The sequence below is a fragment of the Amblyomma mixtum genome, chromosome 3, assembly GCF_055824585.1.
Source record: "Amblyomma mixtum isolate Tamu chromosome 3, ASM5582458v1, whole genome shotgun sequence".
Taxonomy (NCBI): Eukaryota; Metazoa; Arthropoda; class Arachnida; order Ixodida; family Ixodidae; genus Amblyomma; species Amblyomma mixtum.
Window position 1 is genome coordinate 9217891 of NC_143014.1, and position 9645 is coordinate 9227535.

Genomic DNA, 9645 nt, shown 5'->3' on the forward strand with positions numbered 1-9645 from the left:
TGTATTGCCCAACGAATGTTTCCTGTCAAAAGCAGGCGAAGCTGTGTGTGCCGTGTTCAGGGAATGCAGTACGGCATCTTTACAGAAGGCAAGGAGCCGTGCAAAAAAAGTTTGCAACGATTACAACCTCACTAAGCTTGCTCAGGACATTGCGAATAGCGATAAACTAAGTCTTAATATGTTCTTTTCTGCCAAAACGCACAAGCTTGACTGCCCGCTCCGTGTGATTGTCTCAGAGAGGGGTACTTGGCAGAAGTGCCTCGCTGAATTCATTAAGCGGCAACTCGCCGTAACCTCTGTTGACGATCGTTTCCAGGTAAAAAATTCGGACCAAGTAACTGACTTCCTGACGACGCCCAATGCTGATGAACTTTTAGCTTTTTCTATTGACGTGAAAGACTTGTTCTATTCGATTCCCTATGACGAACTGTTAACCAGTGTCAGTGAATGCATTGACCGACATGGCGTGGTTGCCTTTCAAAACGCGTCCGGTATCTCTGTAGCAAGATTTCTGCATCTGCTTTCCTTGTACCTGCAATCAACTTTCACTGAGTGGAAATCATCCATCTTCATTCAAAAAAACGGCATATGCATAGGCTCCTGTATCGCCCCCATACTCAGTGACATTTATCTCGCCAGATGCGACCGTGCTCTCAACGAACGCCTTGGGAAAACAAAGGTCGAGAAAACATTTAGATTTGTCGACGACTACCTTGTTTTTGTTAAGTGCTCTGGACTGGAGTTTGAAACCGAGGTCTCTCGTAGTCTGTCCATTTTTTCTGACGCTCTGTCCCCCCTTGAGATCACTTATGAAACCCCTGTTCACAACCGCATCAAGTTTCTAGACCTTGGCCTGCACTTCACTCCTAGCCACGTTTGCTGCGCTTTCGAACCTCGAGGTAACAAGCCCCTTCTTCCCTATGGTTCTTGCTATTCCAAGCTCATTAAGAAGGGTATCATAGGGTCCTGTTTGAACAGCTTATTAACAAAATCCTGCCACCACAGACTGCACTCCAGCGTTTCTCACCAGGTAAAAAGGTTGCTCTCGGCAGGGTACCCCCTAGAACTTATCACGTCAGTAGCTTAGTCGGCCCTAAGGAAGAGCAAGTCAGAACCAGCTACACGAGACGGCTAGGAATCGGACAACAACCGCAAACGTGTCGCTGTGATTCCATATCTACATGGAATTTCACACTCCCTGAAAAAAGTGGGGAAAAAAGCAGGTGCCGATGTTGTGTTTTCCGCGCCTGATCGTCTGGCTGGTTTGTGCCGATGTGTTAATGAGATCAAAGGAAAAGTGGCGAAGTGCACAACTAAGCACCAGTCACGCTTCGTTCCTTGTGATAAGTGGGTTGTTTATAACATCCCTCTGCCCTGTGGAGGGCAGTACGTTGGACAGACGGGACGATGTATCAATAAAAGGCTGAGCGAACACAGCTATAAAGTCTCAAAAGTAGTTTCCGGTCACCTCGGCATTCATTGCCGGGATTGTGAATGGGCAAAGACAGAGAACAAACAGTGCGTACCGCTATATCATGAAACCAAGGTCATTGCCAAAAATCGGGAAAAAACTGCGAGGGAAATTATCGAGGCCTACAACATATTCAAGCAGGGAAATGCATGTATAAGCACTCCTTCGCTAACACTACTGCAAAAAGAGCGGTCACTCCTGGGGGCTGATAATCTTCTGTTGCTGATGTCACATTTATGTTTTGTTGGGTTTTGTTTGCACCTTGTAAACCTTTCCCTCTCTGCCGACATCTATGTATTTATACTTGTGTGATCAGCAATAAACCCTAAGTTGTTAGTCAGGCTGTGTCGTCCGTTTCCTTGTCTATTGTGCTCGTCTTCGTTCGCGCTGTTTATTCAAGATGCTTTACCAACAAGCCCGCCAAAACGTGCTAACGAAAATAATGATAGTTCATTTAATACCATATCAACAATTGCCTTGGCATAAACAAATGTTACTTACTTATCATATAACCTTCTAATAATATAACTAATATACATAATAGAACTTTCTTTACTTTTCTCGTTTATTCCTGGCTACTTTGAAATCGCGCTGCAAGACCTTGTGGTCACTGACACCACCGACCACGTTTACAGACGTATTGTCGCCGCCGCGGTGGCTCAGCGGTTATGGTGCTCGGCTGCTGACCCAAAAGACGCGGGTTCGATCCCGGCCGCGGCGGCTAGAATTTCTTTGGAGGAGAAATTCTAGAGGCCCGTGCACTGTGCGATGTCAGTGCACGTTAAAGAACCCCAGGTGGTCGAAATTTCCGGAGCCCTCCACTACGGCGTCTCTCATAGCCTTAGTCGCTTTGGGACGTTAAACCCCATAAACCAAACCAAACAGACGTCTTGTCGGGTAGCGTTGCCATCACAATCTAGGAGCGAATCTCCACGCGTAGGTGTGGATAATAATATGCGGATAATTGAAGTCACCGGCCAGGAATATTGGCGAGCGTGGAAATTTCTTATACACGTAAGTTCGAGATTCATCCAGGTTTTCAGGGACTTCCTCGTGCGAATCAGCTGGACGATAGCAGCCCCCAACGGCGCAAGTTACAGACGGTGATAGGCTCAATGCAACCCATATAATTTCGAGACAAGATCCTGCAGGCTTTTCATTACGGCGGTCCACCGCCGCGCGAGGTAACGCGATCTTTTCTAAATAACTAATCCTAGTTCAAAATCAGCAATATCGGGAGATAACGATGTCTCTGTGCCAAACACGAGGTCGGCTGAGTATGCTTCGACATTTGAACGCACATTCCCTTGTATTGGAAAGAGGATGCGGAAGTTTGACACTAAAATTGACAATGCTGAATTTATGGGTTTATTTTGTAGTCAGTAGTCCAGAGTGGTCGCGCTGCGTTCAGGAGGAGTACTCATTTCACCAGTGCCTCTTTTGGCAAAAGAAACCTCTTCTTTTGAGCTGCGCTTGGGGAGAGCATCACTTCTTTACTGACAGAGTTAAATGAATATATTGGATTATTGAGAATGAGCGTATCAAACAAGATCTTATAGTTTTCACCAGGATTTTGAGTATTTCTGGCGAAGTCTCTGAGCTGTTTCCTAATAAACTGCATCCTGTACGAAAAATCCTCCGGTATCCAAACGAATGTGGAGGCTAGATCTTTTAATTTGGATGTATTTTTGAGAGTGTTGGTTTTGTATTTAAAATTTAAGAACTTCACAGTTATTGGGCGGATGCTGTCCTGCCCTTGCTCTCCTATTCTCTGGGCAAGTTCGATTTCGACAACTGAAATTCCCAAGATTTCGGTCAAAAACTTAGTGACAACTTCTTCCGTATCTTTCCATGTTTCCGTTCTTTCCTTTGTAATACCTTTGAACGTCAAATTATTTCTACGCATTTTCTTATTGAGGTCGTCAAGAACTATGCTCGACTGAAGCGTTTCTGTAGTTTCTATACTTTGAAGACTGTCTTCGGATTCTTTGATCATCGAGCCCAAGTTATTTACTTCCTTAGAGATGTCGCTAACTACATCCGAGTGTTCTTCTAGTTTAGATTGGCACCGTTTCATCTCTGTGACGCCCATCTGTACGTCTCTGACCTTTCCAAGAATTTCTTTTTGAAACTTTTCACTGGATAATGCCATTTCTCTGATAGCAGCGAGAAGTTGATCATGTTTGTCAGGGCCGGGATTTGTTTCAATGTCACCAGCACAGATCAGCAGGAGCCAAATATAAGAAATAGCTAAGGTCAGCCGACCACGTAGGCATAAGTTTGCAGTATCTGACCGCGGGCAAAAGCACACTGGTGAAAATGATACTGTTTCCTTGCCAAATGGCACAAAACAACTAATTCGAACACGGTATGTGCAAAGATCAACCCCTATCACCGACAGCTCAGAAACACTCGGTTCGCATTTTCAGCCAAAACAAAGGTAGTAATCTGCCGAGTCTATGTATTTGAGTGAAGAACAGAAGTGGTTAGGGGCCGCAAATCTCACTCGGGAGCTGATCGTCTGTCTTTTTACAGCAGATCCAGGAGGGGCGCTGCTACGGGAAGTGATGGCGCTTGCTCTGTAGGCTCTTTCTGATGGGTAGTGAACCGATGATCTGGCGGTGATTCAGTGAACACGTGGCGGCAGGTAGCTGCCACGAACGGCCGGTAGTCAGCAGATGCGTGCAGGTTTCGTGTTCGCCGCAATCGTTCCGTCACTGCAGCTGTGAAGAACAGAAGTGGTTAGGAGCAAGAATTCGGCCGCAAGTCCCCAGGTCCGCGCCGCCGCCGACGTGTCATTAGGTCTGAGGCGGTGAAGCGTACCGAGTGAGCCGCTGTCGTCGGGCGCTGCATCGTCAGGATCAACTGGTGCGCGTGACAGCCTGTCGGCGTCTTCGTGTTTGCGGCCAGACTTGTAGACAATAGTGGTGCCAAATTTCTGACGCCGTAAGCTTCAGCGTGCCAGGCATCCAGACGGCTCTCGCAAAGTTGCCAGCCAGCATATACACTGGTGATTATTTAAAACTTTGAATGGGTGGCCGTATAGATAAGGGCGAAAGTTCCTAGTGGCTCACACGACGGCAAGCCATTCTTTTTCATGTGTAGAGTAAAGGCCGACCCACATGGCGCGAACAGACGCTGCGAATTTCATGCGGCGAGGCGGAACGCCGACGCGCTGTCGCCGTGCTGCACCACATACGGCGAAAAACAGGCGACCGCCGCCAGACGGCAGCCGTCTTGATTTCAGTGCTGCTAACCAATGCATGGCCTTAATCTTAGTAAACTGCAGCAAAAACGATTTTTAAACTTACTCTAAAACTATTGTTTATGAGAGGGCGGCAAAGGAAACAAATTATTATTTAGATTCGCTCGCCTCAAAAACTAGTACCTCTTCTCATGTGTCGACTCCCGGGCGAGGCGGAACGACCGCGCCGCTGCTCTGTCTCGCTTTTCTACACCACCTCGCTGCTTGCGGCGTACACAGATACAGTGAGAAAAGAACAAATTTACGCTGTCTACGTACCATAAGCGTATGCATGCTTACGTACGCTAAACGCAGGCGTATTCCCACTTTTAGTTCAGCGTATGCTAGCAGAGACGCAAAAATGAACTGAGCCTATAGTGGCGCCATCTGGTTCTCAGGACGGGAACCATTACTGTAAACAAAGAGACTCTCCACTTAAGCCTAGAAGTGGGAGAATTGTCAGTCTAAATAAAAAAATATAGCAAATTCATCGCTTACACGTTTTTTTATAGAGAGGTGAGACGATGCGAAAGACCGGTGCATCATTTACAGCCAGTGAAAGCACTGAAAAAGGCAGCAACAACGATAATTCAGTCCGAAGCGAGGGGTTCATCTACTGCAGTCCGGCTTCGAAGGGCGCCACCATGTTTGCCGCCGGGCCCAGCGGCTGGCGGAAGATAGATGCGGGAGCAGAGGGCCCTCATTGGTCCGCGCTGACAGCTAGCATTCGCCGCTTCTGGTGAGCGGCTGACCGCTGGGCGAACGTATCTAGCACGAACCCAACCTTTAAAAGTTTCTCTATCAGACATTTTTAAAATTCTTGTCTTTTATCAGCTAGTTAGTAAAATAACTTTTAGGCCCTTTACACCAACGTTTTTATCCACTTTGTTTTCAAACTCTGCTCAAGCATATTTTTTCCATACCTTGTTCTTGGCGCATGATATCCTTAGCTGCTTATGCACCAATAAACCCAACACAACACGGCTTGGTCAGCGGCCAAGCGGCCGCCGCCGGGCGGCCGTTCGCAGGTTTTTCGCGAGAAAATCGCTCCATGTGGGTCGGGCTTAAAAGCTCTGGGTGCAGGGAGAGTGTTGCTAGCATAGGTGATAACCTTCACAAGGTCCTCTTGGTGTTGAACAAGGACAGCGCCAAGACCGATGTTGCTGGTGTCGGTGTGGACCTCGGTGTCGGCATCTTCGTCGAAGTGCGCAAGAACGGGAGACGCTTCGTAGAGAAAGGTGTCTATGGGTGGTCCAGACGAAGGAGGTGGTATTCCTGGTGTGGCGCGTCACCGGCTTTGGAATCGTAGAAAAGTCAGCAATAAAGCGCCGAAAAACGCACAGAGACCGAAGAAGCGCTGGACATCTTTCTTGTTAGTAGGAACGATAATACTTCTGACGGCGGCAGTGTTTTCAGGGTCCGGCCGCACCCTTTCAGCGCTCACAAGATGACCCAGAAATTTCAGCTCTTCATAGTCAAAATGGCACTTCTGGGCCTTCAGCGTAATGTCAGGCGATCATAGGCGCTGGAGATGCTGATCAAGCGTTTCCGAAAAACGTTAGAGGGCACTGCGGAACCACATTGGAGTTATGCGAAAGCAATGACGCCTGCTCGCCGCCTCTAGTTGCTGCTCTTTGCCTCCACGTTGGTTGTGATGTCGCGCCTGACAATCGAATCACACAATTCTCATGGTTTTTCAGCGTAACGGCACACGGTCAGAGAAAAAAAGCAGGAAGAGTTATGAGTTTAAATCAAGAGTACCAATTAGCCCAAGAACTCACTCTTTTGAAGCACATAACTCACCTTAAACCACAGTTTATGCGTCTTACTCTATAATTAATTCGCATTTAATTCACAATTAATTATTTAGTTCAAACTTAATTCACTTAAACCACAATTTTGACACAAGTTATTTAATCCACGCCTAGTTCATTTATTTAAGAATTTATTAATAAATTTCACCCTTAATTCACAATTAATTCAAGACTGATTTACTGTAATCTACCTTAATTTATAATTAATTTACCTTAATTCATTCTAATGCAGCTTAGTTCATCTTGATTTGCTACTTCATTTCTATAATTTATTATTGATTATATTTCGATTAACTCCAAAGCCCCCATATTTTTACCTCGGTATTTATTTCGGACATTCAAAGTTCGCTCCGCGCGTTGGCTCCACCCACCATTCTGGTCACGTGGGGCAATCACGTGGTACATCACATGGTGCGTCATATGCCACGCCACTTCCGGCGATTCAAATTTCGCGCCACATCCTGCCTGACCACGCCCACTTTTGGTCACTTTTTGGCTATAATTAATTAATGGTTCGATAGGCACCAAAATTTTGGCGCGGCATCCTCACATCATCTTCCTTCGATCATAGCGACTTTTGAGACGATATTTCTTATAGTTTGCCACAATCGCTGCGGACACGAATTTAATGACAGAGAGCCGCCGGCATAGCCTAGTAATGCTTTCGCATTTAAAAAAAAAACGACGAAGTCGTCCAAGTACACAAGACGGCTTGTCCACTTGAGGCCTGTGAGGACTTTCGAGTATGTTGCCACCTGTGTTCACTTGGTCCAGGTAAGCTTTGCAGTGGACGCAGTCACAGGCAAGGGGGAAGAATGCCGTAAAGCTGTCGTCGCGTATTAGCCCTGGAAGGGCGAAATACCCAGAAGTTTTGTTCTCACAACTGAGTATTTTCTTTTTGCTTCGAACTGAATAGAAATGATGCCAACGAGTGGCAAAAAATTGCGGTGCAGTATATAGGTAGATACGCGTGCCCACCCAGTTTCTTTCTGACGATTTGTATTTCTCTTTGTGAAATTGCAGCGTAAGAGGCCCAAGACGTTCCAGGTTGTCAGCACCTTGACGGAATCCACTTGATGTAGTCTGGGGAGCACCAACCAGCTGACGACGCATGGCACACCTAAATACCTGCACATAGAGGGCTGCTTTTTTCTACCCAGTTATCTGAAAGTATTTTCACTGAATGAAGATTCAGACACAGCAGACACTCTCCAATATGTGCCCATCTTAGAAAAGCAAGGTTCCACAGTTTGACTTACCACCCAAATTTTACCATACATGATAGTACTGTTGCATTGCATGTGCCTGTCTGTGGCGTTGCTAAAGAAATGCCAGTCATCTTTGAAGCTGTATGGAGTAAGTTTGCATACCAAGGTGAAATATTAACATAAAGTGGTAGCTCTGCATTCTGTATTATGCCTCGAATATTCATTTTTTCACGTCCATCTTGTCTAAGATATCAATGTAGTGAACGTGCAATCCCTGGCTGAGACTTGGTTATACTGCGCTGCTTATGTACTTTTGAACATCACATGTTTTGCTGCCCAAAAGTCGGGCTGTAGTTTTTTTAATGAATTGTGCTTTAGTAATGCGTGTGCTCGTGTGAGTCGAGCACACGAGCTTCTTAGAGGCGTATTAAGTTTGTCCCCATTACCCGCGCTGACAGAGCGAGCAGTACGCGGAACATAAAAGAGTATTGAGCAGAAATCACTGCACTTTAAGGATCATTGCCCAATAAGCAAATGATGTTAGTTGACACACACTTACGCAACTCCAACTCTTTCAGAAACTAGATTATTTCGTACGAGTTTCAGTGAGGAACGGGTCGTCTAAGGGTAGGTTCGAAAGCGTTTTTTTTTGTAGTGAAGTCGGCTATACATCTCGGCTAAGAGTTTCTCTCCTCAAGTATCACCGCAAATTGGTTTCACTCCGTATGTGAGGATGCGCGACTTACACTTCAGTATTCGCTGATTATAGCAAGGTGAACAGATTTACTCAAAATGGCAATCTGATAAAAGTACTTCATGCATTTTATCTCCCCTTAGGCTTTCGCAAACACCGATGGCCCTTTGGCACAACAGGATTTGTGAGTTTGATGGTCTCAAGAACTTGAGGACATTGCAGCGCGCAGTACAGTGACATCCGCTTCAGTCACGGCGTTCACAAATGAGTACACAACTTTTGTGTTCGCTGTGCTTCCTCTGCGGACATAATGAGCCGCGAATCGCTGGAGCTTATATTCTGAGCCCTTTGCGACAAGCCAAGCCCAGGCATGCGAAAAAAACTGTTTTTGAGGTAAACGCCGCGTTTCACGCTGGAGTGGCTCTGGAACGTATCGTATCTCTTCGCTTGTTTTGCACTGATCGGCGTCTTCAGAAGCTTTAAAATAGGGTAACTGGTTTGCTTAATGACTTATTCTTATAAGCATAGGTGGGAAGTGCAACTGGCGTCCTGAAAACAGTGTAGAATCATGACATATCGGGCTCAATTATGAAGTCCTTGAGATTGGGCTAATTGGAACGTGATCATATGCAAGACGAACACAGAGTCAAGGACAAGAACACGAGCGGTTAAGCGCAATCTACAAACTGAAATTTTCTTTCAAATGGAAAAACCCAAGCAAGTGAGATAAGCTTCATAAAAATTAAATGGAAAAATAGGACAACACGGAAGTGAACTTGTTCCTAGCAAAATGAAAGATAAAAATAGGATAATAAAACGAGATAATGAAAAAAAAAGAAAAAGAAATGGAAGAATGCAAAAACACCAAACTAGCAGTGTTTTCTTTATTGCTATATCTCCCCTCACTATCCTCTCCCTTTCACTTCCGCCGACTGCAGCTGGTGTGCTTAAAATATTAGACAGCAATTGCCGCGGGCGGCAACTTCCGTTTCCTTCACCTCTTTTTTTTTTCTTTTTTAAGCAAACCACTACCACCATCACCACCACTAGTCTTTGTGAAACTCGGGTGGGAATTGCGCGGCGTAACAACATCCACCCTACCTAACTGATACACATGTGCAGTCGACGCTTGTATAAATTTTTATCTTTGCGCAGCCTATCAATCCATCTCCGTGTGAGGGCAACCGAACGGGCAGTTAAGCCACCTTGCATGC